Below are 23,060 nucleotides of genomic sequence, written 5' to 3' on the forward strand. Positions count from 1 at the left end.
AAGGCAAACGTTGTTTGAAAGTCAAATGAGTGTCGTTACAGTGGGTCCAACCTTTACAACTTTTTAAATAGCATGTGTAATGCCCTGATGTTGTAGAAGGACCGTCATGAAAAATAATAACTACAGTTGCAAAGGTTCTTCCTGATATTGATAACTGAGAAGCCACAACATTTTTAATAGAAGTTATCAATTTAGTTCCATCAGGTCTACATCGTTGGAACATTAAAATGACATACTGACCATAATTTTGTAGAACTAATGTGGACAGCATTGTAGACTTACATTGGGTACACACCATATTGTGATCCGCTGCTTTAACTAGATTATTAAAAGGCACTAATTTGCAGTCTGATAAAGTCAAATATATAAATCTTTCAGTGTCTATTCTAGTAGTACTTGATAAAGTACAGTTGTCGCAGTCATGCTGCCATTGATAAGAAAGGCTAACAAGATTTTTTATATCTACACCTTCATCTTCCAATACATCAAACATATACATTAACAATTCTTGACAATCCTGCTGAATATTCTGTGAAAATTGATTTTGACCAGAACATATGTCTAGAAGATTTCGAATTTCTGAAACACTTTCTATTTTCGCTCTAACACTGCTACATTTCTCAACCACGGAATTCAACAAACAACAGAATCTTTGATCCCGATTTTCAACAATCTGTTCTTGTATATTTTGAAGAAAAAAAACAACATTAACCACTACATTAGCATAGCAGTTGACACCAGAACTGTTTTCAAACTGAAATCCAACAACATCTTCAACAGAATCCTTTTTCTTTCTCCTTACAATTACAGTTTCATCTACTTTTTGTCTTTTTGCTACTACCTCACTGCAATTATTCTCATTTCTTCTTTTTCGGCCTACCACATGTTTTTCAAACAGAGGATATTGAGGCAAATGTGGAGCATACTCTCTTCTTAACCTATTGTATTCTTTAACACAATGTAGATCTGCACAAATCTTTGTTTCATCACACTCAATCAAGTACAATCCTGATAAAGTTCTGACTTGTGATAATGCCACATATGCCATACCCTCTTTAAACACAGAACTTCCAATGTTCAAAGCGCTATCTACACTTAAACCTTGAGATTTATGAATTGTCACCGCATATGCCAAACAAATAGGAAACTGTTTTCGGTGAACATATAAGTCTTTCACAAGCAAAAATCTAGCTGAACAATGACAAATTTGTTCTATTTCATCAATGCCATCAAATTTAATTTTTAAAATTTCAATTCCATCTCTATTTTTGTAATTCACAAATCCAACAACATGACCCATTGCTCCATTTACCAGACCTCTTTCAGCATTTAAATTCCTTTTCAAAATGATACGACAATTTAAACACACATTCAGAGTCTTTTCAAAACCAGCAGTTTTAGATATAGTCTTCTCTAATGAATCCAATTTTGATTTCAAATTTTCAGACAAAATAATTGTTGCTCCCATATGTTCAATTTTATCAAATAGCTTCCAGTTTCCCTATCTCTTCATTTTCTAACTTTAACATTTTGTTGTTGAACATGGAACATTCTTTCAGAGTTGGCATCAAACATATGCCAGATTTCTTCTCGTTAATTTTCTTAAAAATATTCTCTGGAAGAATGTTTTCATTTGGGTACAAATTTGAAATTAATCGTCCATGTAAAGCTTCTTTCCCTTGCTGACTTACTTTTCCGATTCTTACATCTTGTAGAATATTTTTATAATCTTCATCCTTTGCCTGCCGCATATTTTGAAGCAGTTCTGCATATTTGAAGTTTAACCATATATTAACGTTTCCAATGCTTCCTAGGCACTTCCTGGTATCTTCATGCGTGAGCATTTTGAACACAGGTTGTCCTTTCACTGGAGTCAACTGCAGTAGATCTCCAAAAACAATAATATGTTTTCCTCCAAATAAGACATCATAGTCTGTTCTAAGAATTTCTTGCATTCTCAAATGCACAAAAGCAAGCATTATATTTGACAACATGCTTACTTCATCAATGATAAGAAGTTTCATTTTCTTCAGGACTCTCGAAACTTCGGAACACGCATCTCCAGATAGCTTGTGATATTGCAATTTGTTATCATGCTCCACTGGCAGCATCAGTAAACGATGTAAAGTAATCCCTTTAATGTTATGTGCTGCCAGCCCAGTTGGAGCGGTAACAACACAAGATAGTGGTGATTCAGTCCTTTTCTGCAGATAAGTTGCAATTGCTTTAATCAGAACACTTTTTCCAGTTCCCGCTTCTCCACTTACGTACAGTTGGACTGGTTTAAATGATGTACATGAGCACACTTTTTTCTCATGAGTGAATCCATGTTCAATCAGATCTGTGTCTTCGTCATATATCTGTTTCTGCTCAAGGTTTAGTTGTTTCACCAAATCTTCTTAGTTACCTACATCATCTTGAGCTTGTTCCATAGCTCTTTCCACCTCATCCATGGCAGTGGCAGCTTCATTTTGAATAATTGGTCCTCCATGTGGATCCTGACTCAATGAAGCAGGACTCTGACTGTCTTGAGAACTGTCTCTAGCAATCTCTGCAGCAATTGTGGCTTCTTGCTCTATTTCTTCGTTCAACATTTGTAGATAATTTGGAAAAACAGGACATTCTATGGTATCCTTGGTTGCATTAAAAGAATCTTCGTAACAGAGAAAATCTCCAAGTAGTTCCTCTTCTGTACGCCATGGCTTAAAGAGTTGCAAAAGAGCTAAATAGTAAAATTCCCTTTTCTCTGGATTTTCGCAACTCAATTTTCGATGATTAATCAAATGGCCTTTTTTCTGTCTCAATAGACATCCTTCACACCCAATGATAGCATATATTCCATTGTTGACATCTTCTATGATGGTTCTCCTATAAATATAGTTTTGCTGAACTTCATACAAACAACTGTTCTCAAGATGACTACTTCTATTTGGATAGTATGTATCCAACATGTTTGTCTTCAAAATATCTGTACTTTCTGGTTCTTTCTCCGCCAAATACTCCATTTCTTGTACAGATTTCAAAACTCGATTTCGTGTTGCAGCAAGACCTAGATTCACCCAAATGATGGTTCTAGATTTGGCATAGAGACTTGCTGATGACAATCGATCAGAACATTCATATGCTCCAATTTCTCGATGCAACAACATCTTCAGACTGTACCTGTATAATTTCTTGCTTAGACTCTTTTCATGTGAAATGTCCTCCCACATTTCCTTCAGTTCTGTCTTTTCTTTTTTTCATATCGAGCCACAGCATTAGAGTTGTCAGCAACGAATTGAATATCCATGTTAGCATTCCACATGGACAAAATCACTGGGTTGTAGTCGTTGATGTACTTGGACTCTTCGTTTCTTTTTAAATTGTATGTATTTTTTGGTGATTTCCTCGTCACAGTATGTCGCAGAGAAGACATCAAATTATTTACTCTTTCTTTAGAAATCACTGGTCGTGGAAAGCTGAAACGACATTTTGTGTAGAACTTGTCCTTGTTTCTGAATTTTCGACGACAGTACTTTCCACAACGATGGGATCGAAAGTGTAAAACTTGTTGCCTTAAACTGTTTTCTTCGGTAGTTTTCGGAAGAGCACATGTTGAATACTCTTCAATGAACCTCATCACTGTCTCATCCGAATCTGTTCCAAATTTGGGTGCATCTTTAATCCACAACAACATATGTATGTGAGGAGCACCTCTCTCTTGATACTCCTTTCTCCAAAAGAAATCCAAAACCTCTCCAAGGGGAGGATTTTTTTTGTTGGTAATAACAGTATAATGTTCATATATTTCTTCACTTCTAGACACATCAACTTTTTCAATTTGGCCGCCTGAACAATCACTGTCTTCATCTGCAGCTGTTTCCTCTGCTGCAACACATACATCTTTGTAATACTCATTGTTTTTGACTAAATACAACGTTGCCTTTTTGACTTTCCTAACATCCACTAAATCTTGCCAGATTTTCTTACTCTTTGTCGGAACCCCATTAACTAGAATAACTAAAGGTTCCTCTTCTACTTTTTCTATACCAATTGTATCAATATTTTTTTTAAAATCTAGAGGCAAATAAACAACTCTTCCCTTTAATCCTCTCTGCAAATCTGTAGGAGGCAATTTCCCTATCTTAGGCTCCATGCGAACAATTGCCTGAAAAGGGTGGACACATTGAATCAAAATAGACTCATATGTATTTAAATCCATCAATTCACGGGGAATGTCTACCAACTCCAGATTATTATGAACAGCTCTAGCAGGCATTCTGTTTCAGAACTCAAATCAAAACAATTCTCCACCTGCTTTTGTTTTTGTTTTGGGGTTTTGGTTTTATAGGGGTGAAGGGTGGGAGGTAAATTAATTTTACTTATTTATAGTTCGTTGTTAAATACTATTAGGTATTTAATTGAAAAATTATTTTATTTGTGTAATTCATTTTTGTATAGTTTCATTTAGGTGTGAGTTTTCAGGATTGTAGGTTTAACGGGTGGGAAGTTAATTACATTTTATGTGTATTAATTTGTTTTTTTATTTACAATATTGGTTTAATTGATAAAAATTTTTTTATTTTTGTTGTGAGTTTTGTGGTGTTATAGGCTGGGAAGTAAATAGACTAAATGCATGTAATAATGAATCTTTTTGTTAATAAATAATTTCTAAATACAAATATTTAAGTTTCAAAATAATTTCTTTAGTTTATTCAATATAATATTGTTAAGTATTTGTGATATGCATTTTAACAGTATAATATATTTTTTTATTCTTGATAATAAATATATTTTATTTTGAACATATTTTTTTACTTACTTTAAAAACAAAATGTTTTACTCTATTGATGATATTCTTTTTAATTTTTTATTTTGCACTGACTGTAGTGGGAATAGTCCATTTAATCCCTCTGCTAGCCAACTGTAGCACTCTCTGGAGTGGGAAAAGTAAATTGGATCCCTCCGCTATCCAACACTTCCCCATATATATATATATATATATATATATATATATATATATATATATATATATATATATATATATATATATATATTACCTACTGGCGGTCGCCAGTAGGTATATATAGTTAGGATTTTTTCCCTATGGGTTTTTTGAAAATTCTATGTCTAATAACTTTGGCGTTTGTGGACGGAATTGGCTGAAATTTTCTGGAAAATGGAACATTTTGTTTCTGAGCAGCCCTTGAAAATTTGGGGGGTGTTCGTCAAGGGGGGGCCGAGAAAAAAGGGGGGTCCCAAAACGTGTTTTTAACATTGAGTTTTCCATAGGGCGGTTGGCCTCACTTTTAGCCCGAACGGCTGAATGGATTTGCACAAAACTTGGCAAAATTGTAGGGACTGGTAGCCCGATGTGCCTTTTGTAGGTCTCAATATATGTGCTCCAGTGGATTTTGAGAAATTAACGTTTAAAAAAAGATATATATCTGTAACAGCGGACCGGGCAGCTCCCCGGTTCGCGGACCGGGGCGCGTAACGGAACTTCGCGTAGCGAAGCTGATTGGCTCTCCGGTGTCTGTCAACATTCTAAACAGTCCGGAGCGGCCGCCATCTTGTCTCTCGGTAGGATTGAGAGACAAGAGGAGGCCAAAACAAAGGTGGAAATAACCATAAGGGGGCATAGTAGATCCTCCCTGACCCCCTAGGTTTAATGTGGAGGCTTTAAAAGGGCCCCGCGGGGCAAAAAAAAAAAATATTTTTTTTTTGTTTTTTTGCGTGGGTAGCGCCCGGTCCGCGAACCGGGAAGCGTTCTGGGCAGCGTACTACAATGAAAAATGAATGAGAGACTTTTCAAATGCAGTATGTTAATTGATTGTTGGTTTTGTTGATTATTTTTTATTTTCTTTATTTTTTAAGCATTTTTTTTATTGTGATTGTGTTTCATAATTTATTAAACTTTCTAACATTTCATTGTCAGAAATTTCATAATTATCATGGAATATACATTGTAGTCTCTGAGGGTGTAAAATGTCCTCATTTGCAAGGAGGTTATCTACTGCTTGTACACATTGCAGTAGTTCATTGTCCCAAGTTTCATCGAAAAATTCAATGTCAATTTGATCAATTGTATCAATCAATTCTTGGCTGCTCTCTTGCAGGTCCATTTCAAAAGAAACTTGGTTTTCGCCTTCCATTTTGCCTGAAATTTGGATTAAAAAAATATATATTAGTAGAGATAGGGCAATGTTGGGAATAATTTTAGATAGGCATTTTTTATCAGTGAATTTATCTTTGGGCAGTGTATAGTATCAGAGTGGAAGTAGGAATATAAAAAAGTGTATGTGATTTAACGTAAGTAAATTCATAATTATACAAGAGAAGCCTAACTCCATCCATAACTATAACAGAGAAGTCTCTCTAAATCTATAACTACTACAGAGGGATAGTATATATCTATCAGAGAAAGTTTACCATATTAACTTATAGTGCACAATATACTTCAGTTTTAAAAATAAAAACTTACCTTTAGAAAGAAGTTGAAGGAATTAGTGAAAATACTATTGAAATGTACAGCAAGAAGTAGTAGTCAAAATGGCTGTGTTTTCTTCTCTTCCTTTATATATATTCAGGTATATAACCAATGAAATGTCAGGTAAAAAAAGTAGAAAATGAAAGTAACATTTTCATTGGTTGTCAATTCCAACACTTCAGATGTGTTTTGTGAAGTAATTTACCTCAGGGTATTTAGAGAGGTCTACAGGCTAAATGACTAAATGGAATTCCAATCAAATTTGTGAAAATGGTAGGGATTGGTATGTAGTATGAGCTAATCTATATTTGGTGAAATTGTCTCCAGTGGCTTTTCTGTGAACTACTTTCCCACCTTTTTTGATGGTGCGCTTCCCAGGGAGCGACCCGGTACGCGAACCGTTGAGCGCCCCGGTTCGCGAACCTTAAGCGTTCCGGGAGTCCACCATTTTGTGTTTCGGTCGAATTAAGATACAAGATGGAGGGCAAATAATGTTCAGAATGGGTAGAAGGGGGCACGGTAGAGTTATCTTGACCCCCTAGGTTTTCTGAGGGTGGCTGAGGAGGCTTATATGTGCGAAAAAAAAACATTTAAAATTTTTTTTTCGCGAGGTTAGCTCCCGGTTCGCGTACCGGGTAGCGCCCCAGGGAGCGTACTTTGTTGAAAATTAGTGAAAAATGTTAGAGTAAAATAATAATTGTGAGTGATTAGATGTAGGGTAGCTCTGAGAAGAGCTTTTGGGTTTATGGTACATTTAGGTACTTATAAGTAGGTACCAATGCACATTCTTAAGTTCAGAGTGAAAATTCTGTTGCCCTCATCTGAGAAGTGAACTCCATCTCCTCTGTAGATATCTTGCATGTAGTAACGCAAGTTATTGTTGTACAGGGAGCCCATTCCATGGTCTCTCATGTAAGCTGAAACAGATTTGTTTACATGCTTCCTCGACTTCTCAATTTGTGGACAAAATTGGTTTGACCACCTCCATTTCTGTCTTTGGCATATATTTGAATATACCAAGGCAGTCTGAGGAAAAAGTGCCATTAATTGCTCAAAGGTGTCCTTTAAAAGCATTTCCAGACCTACACCAGTCAAAGTGCCCAAGTCATTACCTCCACAGTGCACAATTAACAGGTCAGGTTTGGGCAAATGCATAAAGGTTTTCACCAATGGTGTCAATTGGTGACATTTTAATCCTCTGTGGCCAAACCACTTAATTTCCACATCTTGTAAATTGAGGTTAGGTAATTTCCTGTTTTCAACGTACCTTTGAGCCCAGTGAATATAACTATGTCCAACAATCCAGACAGAAAACATGGTGAGAGAAGGTTCTCCTGCAGTCAGATGAAGTGTGGCAATGAAATTGCAGTTGAAAAAATGAGAGTTTAAAATGAAAAAAACTGTGGAGTTTCTGTGTTCATGAAGCAGTAACAGTGATTGGTGGATTTTGATTGCTGAAAACAGAAAGTTAGGGTGCACGGATGTGTTCTTTGAAAGATGTATTTTGAATGGTCAATAAAAAATCATTAAATGAAAGAATGCACTGGATATGCAGGTGCACTGAGAGTTCAGAGTTCAATTGCAACATTGTTGTGTGAACTTGCAAACACCAGAAGTCTTCCAAGAGGTGGTTGCCATGCAGAAAAGGCAGAAAGGGCAGAGGGGGGAAGGGTTTTCATTTGAAAAAAAGTGAGGGAAGAGTTTTGATTGGGTGACATGAGAGATATGTGTGAAGAATTACAGCATTTCTGTGCTTTTGATAGCTGCAGACTCTGGAGTGCATACCTTTTGCTCTGCTGAAGACAAATTGGTGTGTTTCTGAGACTGTTTTCAAACTCAAAGTATTTGCTAAGGTGAGAAAATATTTCTTTAATTTAGATAGAGAATAGTGTGCTTTAAGGAGAAAATTATGAATTATGTGGCGCAAATTGCTTGTAAATATGCTCCCACATGTGCATGGAAAATTTAGATTTTGAATGTTTGTGTTACATAGCCATGTTAAAAGTGATACAAACATGCTGCAAAGGCAATCAAAAAACGCTTTTATGTGTCTTAAGGACATTTTAAGTAATTTTCCCATGTGCAGTGTTTTGAAATTATGATTTGAAAATCGTTTTTGGGGAAAAGGAATTGTTTTTAAATTTATGACAAGGACATAATGGTGTATGCTTCTTTATACGGCAATTGACTGTCCCTGATGTTATTTTTCCCATTTTAATGTAAGACCTTTCTCTGTGGCGCAAGTTGCTTGTAAATATGCTCCGACCTGTGCATAGGAAATTTAGATTTTAAATGTTTGTGTTACATAGCCATGTTAAAAGTGACCCAACCATGCTGGAAAGGCAATAAAAAAACACTTTCATGTGTCTTAAGGACATTTTAAGTAATTTCCCTGTGGGCAGTGTTTTCAAATTATGAATTGAAAATCGTTTTTGAGGTAAAGGAATGTTGTTAAAATTTATGTGCGCCATATGCCCCCAAATTTCGTTTTCAGGGGTGCAGCAGGGTGTTCTTGAGACACCCCTGCACCTTTGGAAAAATTCCTAATTTGCGATGAGCTAATTGCTAATCGCAAATTGCACCTTCATTCCTATGGGCCTCCTGCTCCATGGAAATTAATGGGTAATTTGCAATTAGCAATTTGCTCATCGCAAATTAGGAATGGTAAAGAATTGCTATTTATTCCTTAAAATTCGCTATTTTGGAAATGCAAAATAGTTATATGATACATATGGCGGTTGATGTCTAACAAGATAAGAAGCTTAGGGATACATTTATGATGACTGGCGCAATGAAGTGGACATCACTTACTTCATTGGTAGAGCTTTACATGTATTATGTCCTCTGTATTCTTCATCAAGCGTAACTTTAATCTGCAATCCTGAGTAGGCCTCACCTTAAACAAACCTCTGGATAGGCCACACCTTATCGTCATCCTGAATTAATCATTTAAAATGCTAGGGACAGATTTATGATAGGTGTATGCCTCTTTTGCGCCACTTACAAAACACTGTCCACGGGGAAATGACTTAAAATGTCCTTAAGACACATGAATGTGTTTTTTTAAAGCGTTTGCAATTTTTTGGGGTGACTTTTAACATGGCTATGTGACTCAAACAGTCAAAATCTAAATTCACCATGCACAGGTGGGAGCATATTTACAAGGAATGTGCTCTATGGGGAAAGGTCTTATAATGTAATATGGGAAAAATGACATCAGAGACACTGAAATGCCTTATAGAGAAGCATACACCATTATGTCCTTGTCATAAATTTGCAAACCATTACTTTTCCTCAAAAACGATTTTCAAATCATAATTTGAAAACACTGCACATGTGGAAATTACTTAAAATGTCCTTAATTCAAAATTTGCTATTCCTTATTTTGCGATTGCACTGAAGGATTTGCAAATTTTGCGATTTCTTAAATGCAATGTATCAAACAAAAAATATGTAAAAAATGATATTAAGGATTTGGAAACTACCACCAACTTCTAGTTTGTGGTAATTTGCGAATTCTTTTCAAAAAGCATTTTTTTCCAAAAAACAAAAGGTGCCATATGACGCCTATACATGTCCTTAGGGCATGTATGTGTGCCATATGCCCCCAAATTTCTTTTTCAGGGGTGTAGCAGGGTGTTCTTGAGATACCCCTGCACGCTTGAAAAAATTCCTATTTTGTGATGAGCTAATTGCTAATCGCAAATTGCAACCTTCATTCCTATGAGCCTCCTAGCCCATGGAAATGAATGGGTAACTTGCAATTAGCAATTTGCTCATTGCAAATTAGGAATGGTAAAGAATTGCTATTTATTCCTTAAAATTTGCTATTTAGGAAATGCAAAATAGTTTGATGGTACATATGGTGGTTCATCTGTAACAAGATAAGAAGCTTAGGGATACATTTATGATGACTGGCGCAATAAAGTGGACATTACTTACTTCATTGGTAGGCCTTTACATGTATTATCTCCTCTGTATTCTTCATCAAGCGTAACTTTAATCTGCAATCCTGAGTAGGCCTCACCTTAAACAAACCTTTGGATAGGCCACACCTTATTGTCATCCTGGATTAATCATTTAAAATGCTAGGGACAGATTTATGATAGGTGTATGGCTCTTTTGTGCCACTGTGCGTCACTTTTATGATGCAGCGGCGGTGCTAATTTGCAATTAGCAATTTGCTCATTGCAAATTAGGAATGGTAAAGAATTGCTATTTATTCCTTAAAATTTGCTATTTAGGAAATGCAAAATAGTTTGATGGTACATATGGTGGTTCATCTGTAACAAGATAAGAAGCTTAGGGATACATTTATGATGACTGGCGCAATAAAGTGCACATTACTTACTTCATTGGTAGGCCTTTACATGTATTATCTCCTCTGTATTCTTCATCAAGCGTAACTTTAATCTGCAATCCTGAGTAGGCCTCACCTTAAACAAACCTCTGGATAGGCCACACCTTATCGTCATCCTGGATTAATCATTTAAAATGCTAGGGACAGATTTATGATAGGTGTATGCCTCTTTTGTGCCACTGTGCGTCACTTTTATGATGCAGCGGCGGTGCAAAAGATTTGCTATGAGGCGACAACATTACAAATTGATGCATTTAGGCAGATATGTCATGGTGTAAAAAAAACGTACCACATGAAACCGATGCAGCAGTGATGCAAAAGATGCACCATGTCGCAAGACAGGCCTCACTTGGGGCCATATGTATCAAGCTAATTAGCATTCGCAAAGATCAAAATTCTACGAATTTCGGCCTTTGCGAATGTTAATTAGACAAATGGTATGTATCAAACAAGTTTGATGCAAAATAAGGAGTAGCAAAATTTGCTATTCCTTATTTTGCAATTGCACTGAAGGATTTGCAAATTTTGTGACTACTTAAATGCAATGTATCAAACAAAAAATATGTAAAAAATGACATTAAGGATTTGGAAACTATTGTGGTAAATTGGTGGTAATTTGTGAATTCTTTTCAAAAAGCTTTTTTTCAAAAAAACAAAAGGTGCCATATGACGCCAACACATGCCCTTAGGGCATGTATGTGTGCCATATGCCCCCAAATTTCTTTTTCAGGGGTGCAGCAGGGTGTTCTTGAGACACCCCTGCACCCTTGGAAAAATTCCTAATTTGTGATGAGCAAATTGCTAATCGCAAATTAAACCTTCATTCCTATGAGCCTCCTAGCCCATGGAAATGAATGGGTAACTTGCAATTAGCAATTTGCTCATTGCAAATTAGGAATGGTAAAGAATTACTATTTATTCCTTAAAATTCGCTATTTAGGAAATGCAAAATAGTTTGATGGTACATATGGTGGTTCATCTGTAACAAGATAAGAAGCTTAGGGATACATTTATGATGACTGGCGCAATAAAGTGCACATTACTTACTTCATTGGTAGGCCTTTACATGTATTATCTCCTCTGTATTCTTCATCAAGCGTAACTTTAATCTGCAATCCTGAGTAGGCCTCACCTTAAACAAACCTCTGGATAGGCCACACCTTATCGTCATCCTGGATTAATCATTTAAAATGCTAGGGACAGATTTATGATAGGTGTATGCCTCTTTTGTGCCACTGTGCGTCACTTTTATGATGCAGCGGCGGTGCAAAAGATTTGCTATGAGGCGACAACATTACAAATTGATGCATTTAGGCAGATATGTCATGGTGTAAAAAAAACGTACCACATGAAACCGATGCAGCAGTGATACAAAAGATGCACCATGTCGCAAGACAGGCCTCACTTGGGGCCATATGTATCAAGCTAATTAGCATTCGCAAAGATCAAAATTCTACGAATTTCGGCCTTTGCGAATGTTAATTAGACAAATGGTATGTATCAAACAAGTTTGATGCAAAATAAGGAGTAGCAACATTTGCTATTCCTTATTTTGCAATTGCACTGAAGGATTTGCAAATTTTGTGACTACTTAAATGCAATGTATCAAACAAAAAATATATAAAAAATGACATTAAGGATTTGGAAACTATTGTGGTAAATTGGTGGTAATTTGTGAATTCTTTTCAAAAAGCTTTTTTTCAAAAAAACAAAAGGTCCCATATGACGCCAACACATGCCCTTAGGGCATGTATGTGTGCCATATGCCCCCAAATTTCTTTTTCAGGGGTGCAGCAGGGTGTTCTTGAGACACCCCTGCACCCTTGGAAAAATTCCTAATTTGTGATGAGCAAATTGCTAATCGCAAATTAAACCTTCATTCCTATGAGCCTCCTAGCCCATGGAAATGAATGGGTAACTTGCAATTAGCCATTTGCTCATTGCAAATTAGGAATGGTAAAGAATTGCTATTTATTCCTTAAAATTCGCTATTTAGGAAATGCAAAATAGTTTGATGGTACATATGGTGGTTCATCTGTAACAAGATAAGAAGCTTAGGGATACATTTATGATGACTGGCGCAATAAAGTGCACATTACTTACTTCATTGGTAGGCCTTTACATGTATTATCTCCTCTGTATTCTTCATCAAGCGTAACTTTAATCTGCAATCCTGAGTAGGCCTCACCTTAAACAAACCTCTGGATAGGCCACACCTTATCGTCATCCTGGATTAATCATTTAAAATGCTAGGGACAGATTTATGATAGGTGTATGCCTCTTTTGTGCCACTGTGCGTCACTTTTATGATGCAGCGGCGGTGCAAAAGATTTGCTATGAGGCGACAACATTACAAATTGATGCATTTAGGCAGATATGTCATGGTGTAAATAAAAAAAATGTACCACATGAAACCGATGCAGCAGTGATGCAAAAGATGCACCATGTCGCAAGACAGGCCTCACTTGGGGCCATATGTATCAGGCTAATTAGCATTCGCAAAGATCAAAATTCTACGAATTTCGGCCTTTGCGAATGTTAATTAGACAAATGGTATGTATCAAACAAGTTTGATGCAAAATAAGGAGTAGCAAAATTTGCTATTCCTTATTTTGCAATTGCACTGAAGGATTTGCAAATTTTGTGACTACTTAAATGCAATGTATCAAACAAAAAATATGTAAAAAATGACATTAAGGATTTGGAAACTATTGTGGTAAATTGGTGGTAATTTGTGAATTCTTTTCAAAAAGCTTTTTTTCAAAAAAACAAAAGGTCCCATATGACGCCAACACATGCCCTTAGGGCATGTATGTGTGCCATATGCCCCCAAATTTCTTTTTCAGGGGTGCAGCAGGGTGTTCTTGAGACACCCCTGCACCCTTGGAAAAATTCCTAATTTGTGATGAGCAAATTGCTAATCGCAAATTAAACCTTCATTCCTATGAGCCTCCTAGCCCATGGAAATGAATGGGTAACTTGCAATTAGCAATTTGCTCATTGCAAATTAGGAATGGTAAAGAATTGCTATTTATTCCTTAAAATTCGCTATTTAGGAAATGCAAAATAGTTTCATGCTACATATGGCGGTTCATCTGTAACAAGATAAGAAGCTTAGGGATAGATTTATGATGACTGGTGCATCACCAGGGATGTGTCAGTCATCCTGCGCCGCTGTTCCGCCACCCATGGTGTGCTGCATTTAGAATGCGGGGCATCATGGGGCTAAAATGGCACAGATGCGTGACGTATCTGTGCTGTAAAGGTAGTGATTGCTGGAGTTGTATCGCAAGTGCGATGCAGCTCAAGCAAGGCTCAGGGGTGCCCCATCTCCACAATGTTGCGTCAAGACCTATGCCTGCTTAAAGCAGGCGCAGGGTTTTGACGAAGCTTTCTCCTATCTGATTGTAAATACGGCACACCATGGGTGGCAGAGTAGTGGTGCACGTTAACTGGTGCATGCCTGGGGATGTGCCATTTAACATAAATCTGCCCCTTTACATTTAAGTATGTGCAAGACACACAGAGTCGGTGAGGCTTATCCAAGGTTAAGAAGAGATGAGTCCTGTTCACTGAAAATTTAGACATAGTCTTCACCTGCTCAGCATTGCTGGACATGGCTAAATAATAGCTGCAAAATATTACTCTTGTTAAACAATTTTACTATTATAATCTCTGAGATTTGTCTCTTACTCTGCAACATCTCATTGTTGTTATCTTTCTTTAAAGATAAAGACAACCTCAACATGAGCGACAATCTGCAATCAGTTGATTTTGACCTCATCATTGAACTTGTAATTGAAACATCAGTGGATGTTGATCCCTTGGATGATTTAAATCCTGAGGATGAAGAAGAGCGTGATGAGGATGCAGATTTGTCCGAATTATATGACATAGGATGGGAAGCTGACCTGCTTGAGCCTATGGAAATATAAACATTTATTTTTAAAATTTATAATTAATAAAAAGTAAAAAGGTAAACCGTTTAATTTAAAAATAAAGACACCTTCAAAAGCAGGTTATGTGTAGTGTCTTCAATAAAATATTAAAATATGCTCATAAAATTAGATCAGATTCACATATAAAATAGCACAGGTAACATAAATATAAATGTCATTTCTTTTCTGCTATTTCTGTATTGTAAATTTGCAAGGACTAAAAAATCTTCTATTTAAAATGTCAAGTAGTGTGTTAAGTTTTTGATCACTGTTATTGTTTTACTGTTTGGTAATAATGGTTAATAACATTTTTTATTATATTTTACCACAGATTCAACTGCAGATCATTTCAAGATTTCACCATGCCAACAATAGAAAGACAGAGAAAGGCTGCAAAACGTCAAAGACAGCAGGTGAAAGAAAATAAGCAGCAGTCCTCTAACAAAAAGATTTGTCAAGTCACGAAGAAAGCACCGGGTAAGAGCACAAAATATTTCATAAGAAATATGTGTAGTAAAAAAAATATTACTACTGAAAATGTTTCAGTCCATAAAACGAGAAGGAATTCAAATGGAAAGGAAAGGCCAATCAAAAAATGTTACTGCTAGAGCAAGAGATAACTCTGTGCATGATAGTAGAAGGAAACAACAGTTTAGGGAGATTCGTAAACGAATGTTCCGCAACAGGATAATTGGCAATTTGTTAAAAAATATTAAGAAAGGTCAACAGAAACTGGTTTTTTATAAGAGAAAAAAAAAAGTTGAGAAAGTTATTGATCAGGCATTTGAAATTAAACGTAAGTTATTTATTTTGATAATCAATAGAATTAGGAAGCTAAACAAGGCAATTTATGATTTCAAAAGAAATAGTAGATGGAAGAGAATAGTTAATCGTAGTAATTTTTGTGAAGTTTTTTCTGGAGAATGGATGCATAGTTCAAGCTGTGAGGCATTTTTTAATGAGGAGAGTTATTTCCAGGATAATGATTTGGTGCATGCAGTTGACACCAGGGGTCATGCTTATGAAGTGAAAGATGGTTGTCCAGTTGAAAAAGAAAAACTTGTGACAACAGAGGCAGAAGAGGTGTTAGGTAATGAGGTTTTAGGAAGACGTGCTAAGGGTCCTGTGTACACCTGGAAGTGTAGTAGTATTTGCAGTGTGCGACAGGATTCCATCAATTTGCTTTGTGATTTTGTACGGTCATTTAATAAGAAAAGTTTGAAGCAGAAAAAAATAAGGTTGTTGCAAGAATTAGATCCTTGCAGAGTAAGAGAAGTGACAGGTTTGCATGGTCATTCACTGGCTTGTCTTTCCAGGAGAGTATGCCAGAGTGTTTTTCATCATTTCAGGATGCTAGCAGTGCATCATAATAAAGTGAGGAAATTAGTTAGAATGTTGTATTATGCTAAGAGTCCAGCAATTATGCTTAAACAATTATGCGCTGCTCTTTTGCATGGTTCTGAAATAGATGTGAAGAATATATGTGAAGAAATTGAGTTTTGTTACTTTGGAAGTAAAGAGGAGAATGTTGAAATTGAGCAAGAAGAAGAGGGTCATGTGGAAGATAGTGTACAGGTTTCCAGTACAGATAATTTCCAGAGGGAAATTGCGACGTTTGAGGTGAAATCAAGTGAGAGGCCTAATTTCACTTGTGTGTGTTGTCGACGCACTTATTATAAGAATCAGACTAAGTTAGTGGATTTATATGCAAAAAGTGAAAGGGAAAATAATAGTGAATGGAAGGATTTCGCAACATACTTGATGGTAGAAAATTGTTTTGATTTGGGATTGGATCAACGTGTGTGTAGTTATTGTTGTTGCAAATTAAATCAAAACCAGATGCCTGCTAGAGCAGTTCATAATAATCTGGAATTGGTTGAGATTCCTTCTGAATTGAAGGATTTAAATACTTATGAATCTATTTTGATTCAAAGTATCCATCCCTTTCAGGCTATTGTAAGAATGGAACCAAAGACAGGGAAATTGCCTCCATCAGATTTACAGAGAGGATTAAAGGGAAGAGTTGTTTATTTGCCTCTAGATTTGAAGAAAAACATTAACACAATTGGAGTAGAAAAAGTGGAAGAGGAACCTCTGGTTATCTTAGTTAATGGGGTTCCGACAAAGAATAAGAAAATATGGCAAGATTTAGTGGATGTTAGGAAAGTTAAAAAGGCAACATTGTATTTGAAAAAAAATAATAAATACTATAAGAATGTATATGTTGCAGAAGAGGAAGTAAGTGAGGAAGAGGATAGCGATTTGTGTGCTGGTCAAATTGAGAAAGTAGAACCCTCTACTAGTGAAGAAATATATGAACATTATAGTGTTCATCCTTTGCATTCCAAGGAAGTCATGGGGAATGCTATTGAGTTGTTTCAAATGAAACAAGCCAAAGGGAGTCCCATTAGTGTTTGGGAGGAAAGTTTGGAAGCTCGGTGTTTCCCACAGCTTTTTCCAACAGGTCAGGGAGGAAGATATGATGAGCGACCTCATCAAATTCCTGCTTCTGAATACCGGACTTTGCGATTGTATGCAGGAGATGCTAGGTTTCGACAATGCATTCCTTATTTGTTTCATCTCCTGTTTGAAAGCGATCTGTCTGGACTGTCATATGCAGTGAACCACATCTTGAAAAGTGGTATACACATGCAAAACTTCTCGGCAAGTGACTTTATGGATAAAGTCAATGTCCAAGACAGTATTTTGGATTCTCACCTGATTAATCTCATGGCGTGTCAGCGTGGTACTAATGAGTACTGGTACCGTCGTCATGGTGATTTAAAATGTATGCTGAGGAACTTAGGTACTCCCACATGGTTCCTCACTCTGAGCTGTGCCGAGTATGGCTGGGAAGACTTACTTGAATTTCTACGAGAGGCAAATGCTAACGTAGATAACATCGAATTCAAGACACCCGGAGAACTGTGCTCTTTGGATCCAGTCAATGTATGTAGGTACTTCAATCATAGATTTGAAGCTATGATGTCTTTCATCATGAATAAGAAGAATCCACCTCTTGGAGAGGTGTTGGATTTCTTCTGGAGAAAGGAGTACCAAGCAAGAGGTGCTCCTCATATACATATGTTGCTGTGGATCAAGGATGCACCTAAATTTGGAACGGATCCAGAAGACTCAGTGATGAGTTTCATCCAACAGTATTCTACGTGTGCTGTTCCAAACGCAAAGGAGAAGAAAAGCCTAAGAGAAAAAGTTCTGCGTTTCCAAAGCCATCGATGTGGAAAGTACTGCCGTCGTAAATTCCGAAACAAGGACAAGTTCTACACTAAATGTCGTTTCGGCTTTCCACGACCGGTGATTTCTAAAGGAAGAGTAAACAGTTTGATGTCTTCGCTGCGACACAATGTCATGAAGAAATCACCTAAAAACACTTACAATTTGAAGAGGAACGAAGAGTCCAAGTACATCAACGACTACAACCCGGTGATTTTGTCCATGTGGAATGCTAACATGGATATACAGTTTGTGGCTGATAACTGTATGGCTGTGGCTCGGTATGTGACGTCTTACATCACCAAAAAAGAGAAGACAGAATTGAAGGATATGTGGGAGGACATTTCCCATGAAAAGAGCCTCAGCAAGAAGTTGTACAGTTTCAGTCTGAAGATGTTGTCGCATCGAGAAATCGGAGCGTACGAATGTTCTGACCGGTTGTCTTCAGCAAGTCTCTATGCCAAGTCCAGGAGTATCGTTTGGGCGAGTCTTGGTCTTGCTGCAACGCGTAATCGAGTTCTCAAACCTGTGCGGGAAATTGAGTATTTGGCGGAAAAGGAGCCAAACAGTACCGACATTTTGAAGACCAACATATTGGATACATATTATCCAAATCGAAGCATTCACCTCGAGAATGTTTGTCTGTATGAGGTTCTTCAAAATTACATATTCAAGAGGAACATCAAAGAAGATACTGAGAAAGGAGTGTATGCTGTAATAGGAAGTGAGGGATGTCTGGTCAAGCAAAGAAAATGCCACTTGGTAAACCATCGAAAATTGAGTGGCGAATCTCCTGAAAAAAAGGAGTTTTTCTATTTAGCACTTTTGCAACTTTTCAAGCCTTGGCGTGCAGAAGAGGAACTGCTTGGAGATTTCCTCTGTTACGAAGACTCTTTCAATGCCGCCAAGGAGACCATAGAATGTCCTGCTTTTCCCAAATATGTAGAAATGTTGAATGCGGAAATTGAGCAGGAAGCAACGATTGCAGCCGAGATTGCCAGAGACAGTTCTCAGGACAGTCAGAGTTCTGCTTCATTGAGTCAGGATCCACTAGGAGGACCTGTTATTGAAAATGAAGCTGCCACTGCTATGAATGAAGTGGAAAGAGCCATGGCACATGCTCAAGAGGATGCGGTTAACTTAGAAGAGTTGGAAAGACAACTCAACGTTGAGCAGAGGAAAATATATGACGAAGTTACCATGCAAATTGATCATGGATTAAGTCATGATAAGAAAGAGTGCTCATGTACGTCGTTGAAGCCTGTCCGACTGTACGTGAGTGGAGAAGCGGGAACTGGAAAAAGTTTCCTCATTAAAGCAATTTCATGCTATTTGCAGGAAAGGACAGAGTCATCGCTGTCTTGTGTTGTCACTGCTCCAACTGGACTGGCAGCACATAATATTAAAGGGATTACTTTACATCGTTTACTGATGCTGCCAGTGGAGCATGACAACAAATTACAATATCACAAGCTATCTGGAGATGCTTGTTTTGAAGTTTCAAGAATCTTGAGGAAAATGAAACTTCTTATCATTGACGAAGTAAGCATGGTTTCCAATGTCATGCTTGCCTTTGTGCATTTGAGGATGCAAGAAGTTCTCAAAACAGAGTATGATGTGTTATTTGGTGGCAAACACATCATTGTTTTCGGAGATCTTCTGCAGCTGACACCAGTGAAAGGGCAACCTGTGTTCAAAATGCTCACGCATGAAGATACCAGGAAGTGCCTAGGCAGCATTGGCAACGTCAATATATGGTTAAACTTCAATTATGCTGAACTGCATGAAAATATGCGTCAGGCGAAGGATGAAGTTTACAAGACTATTCTACAAGATGTTAGAATTGGAAAAGTGACCGAGCATGGGAAAGAAGCTTTACATGCACGATTACTGTCAAATTTATATCCAGAACAAGATGTTGTGCCTGAGAATATTTTTCAGAAAATTACTGAGAAGAAATCTGGAATATGTTTGATGCCAACTCTTGCAGAATGTGCCAGATTTAACAACAAAATGTTGCATTTAGAAAAGCAAGAGATTGTGAAACTGGAAGCTATTGATAGAGTAGAGCATATGGGATCAACAATTATTTTGTCTGAGAATCTGAAAACAAAATTGGATTCATTAGAGAAGAGTATATCTAAAACTGCAGGTTTTGAAAAGACTCTGAATGTGTGCTTGAACTGCCGTATAATTTTAAGAAGGAATTTACATGTTGAAAGAGGTCTGGTAAATGGATCAATGGGTAATGTTGTTGATTTTGTGAAATACAGAAATAGAGATGGAATTGAATTTTTAAAAATTAAATTTGATGGCATTGAGGAAGTACAGCTAATTGGTCGTTGTTCTGCTCGATTTTTGCTTGTAAAAGACTTATATGTTCGCCGTAAGCAGTTTCCTGTTTGCTTGGCATATGCGGTGACAATTCATAAATCGCAAGGTTTAAGTGTAGACAGTGCATTGGTGAATATTGGCAGTTCTGTGTTCAAGGAGGGTATGGCATATGTGGCATTGTCACGAGTTAGAACTTTATCGGGATTGTACTTGATTGAGTGTGATGTCACAAACATTTGTGCGGATCTAGATTGTGTTAATGAATACAATAGGTTAAGAAGAGAGTATGCGCCACATTTGCCTCAGTATCCTTTGTTTGAGAAATGTGTGGTAGGCCGGAAACGAAGAAATGTGACCAATACTGGGGAGGTTGTAGCAAAAAGACAAAAAGTCAATGAACCTAAAATTACAAGCAGAAACAAAAAGGATTCTGTTGAAGATGTTGTTGGTTTTCAGTTTGAAAACAGTTCTGGTGTCAACTGCTATGCTAATGTAGTGGTTAATGTTTTGTTTTCTCTAGAAAATGTAAAAGAAGAGATTGTGGTCAATTCTGATCAAAGATTTTGCAGTTTGTTAAATTCTGTGTTAGAGAAATGTAGCACTGATAGAACAAACATAGAAAGTGTGTCTGAAATTCGAAATCTGTTAGACAGATGTTCAGGGCAAACACAATTCTCTCAAAATATTCAGCAAGATTGTCAGGAGTTTTTAATGTATATGCTTGATGTATTACATGCTGAAGGTGTAGATGTAGATCAGCTGTTTGGGCTTTCTTATCAATGGCAGCATGACTGCGAGAACTGTATGGTATCAAGTACTACTAGTGTAGACTCAGAAAGATTTATATATTTAACTTTGCCAGACAGTAAATCAGTCTCTTTTAATAAGCTAGTAAAAGCAGCTGATCACAACATGGAGTGTAGCCAATGTAAATCTGAAATGATGTCCACATTATTTATACGAACATATGGCCAGTTTGTAATTTTAATGTTCCAACGATGTAGGCCTGATGGAACAAAATTGACAACTTTAATTAAAAATTTTGTAGCTTCGCAGTTGTCAATATCAGGAAGGACTTTTGTAACTGCAGCAATTATATATCATGACGGCCCTTCAATAACATCAGGACATTACACAGCTTATTTAAAGTCTAGAAATGGCTGGTCATTCTGCAATGATTCTGTTTTAATTTTCAAAAAAAAATTGCCGTATGACCTTAAAAACTCTTACCTGGTGTTTTTAAAACCAAAATTTTAGGGAAATAATCTCAGGATGTGCTCTGTGGAATTTCAAGAAGTTCTAATGGCTCCTACACAATTTGGCCTTGAGGATAAGTGTAGTTCAGAGACATAACTTCTAACCATAAGACTGGACGTCATGGAGAAATACGTGCACTTTGAATGAGTTCAGAAAAACTGTTTCTTTTTATAAGCTAATTGAAGCAGCCAATCAAAACATGGAGTAGAGGGAATGTAAGTCTGCAATGCTGTCTACTGTTTTACATTGCTTTGTGATTAAAAGTGATGTAGAGAATTAAATAATTGTAGTAGTCATAGAGGTAGTGTAAGTCTGCTTCATAGTAAGCAGTATCAGTGTCATAGGAAATGTAGAACATGACTGAGCAAGAAGGGGAAGATATTACTATTCCAGGATTGTGAAAATGATCTTCAACATTTTAATTCTGAAAGTTGCGGAAATGCCAAATGACGGGATTGGCTTACAAGAAATCCAAGAGTTATAAATGGCTCTGACAAGATTTGGCCTTGTGGAAACTTGTGGTAGAGAGCAAGAAGTCATTTATTGCATGTAACGTGTTTTTAAAAACGATGGAGATTTTCTTTCAGAAAGTGGCGGGCTGAAAGTAATAACAGCACAAAAGAGTGTAAGCTGTTCATAGGACATCCTTTGACGTCATGGAAAGTAAGTTAACTTTAAGGAGTTCTGAATTCTGATTTCTTATGTTGTATGGGTTTTTTAAACACAATCATTTTGATTGTGTTTTTTTTCCCCGCTGTTACATGATGAATACCTTCAAGTCACTGATTTAAGTGAAATTTGATACATTCTGAGAACAGCAAAAATAAACCATTTAACATGTATAATTAATGTTCTACTTTTTGTACTTATGATATACATTTAGAAATGTGAGGTAGATATGGAGAAATTGAGGCTTCTGTAAGTGTCAAAGTTAATGCTTACAGTGCTGCACTTCTGGGTACTGTTTTTTTTTTAAAACTGAATAGGCCTCACCTTAAAGAAACCTCTTGAAAGGACACATCTTATTTGTATCCTGAAAGAATCATTTAAAATGTTAGACACAATTTTATGATGGCTTTACATCTTTTTTGCGCTGCTATTGCATCACTATTGTGAGACATCAGCAGTGCAAAAGATGCACCATGTTCCAAAATAGGCCTCACTTCATCAGCATCAAGATACTGTTTGTTTAAAATATATATCTTTAGGATTGTGTAGGGGACGTATAGCAGCAGAGGCTTCTGTAAATCTCAAAGTTTTTGAAAAACTTTTTCTTCTTGAACCTTTTCCCTTGTCTTTTCAAATTTTTAAATACATGTTTTAATATTTTTGAAATGTTTCTTCTTTCTTTTACAGATTGAAAGTATGAAAAAATATTTGAAAAAGTTAACAAGAATTATAAGGTAAATGTTTTCTACTCTTTTAACCCGCAATCCACTGCTGATGATGTCACTGACTATGTCATGAA

The sequence above is a fragment of the Lissotriton helveticus genome, chromosome 6, assembly GCF_964261635.1.
Source record: "Lissotriton helveticus chromosome 6, aLisHel1.1, whole genome shotgun sequence".
NCBI lineage: Eukaryota > Metazoa > Chordata > Amphibia > Caudata > Salamandridae > Lissotriton > Lissotriton helveticus.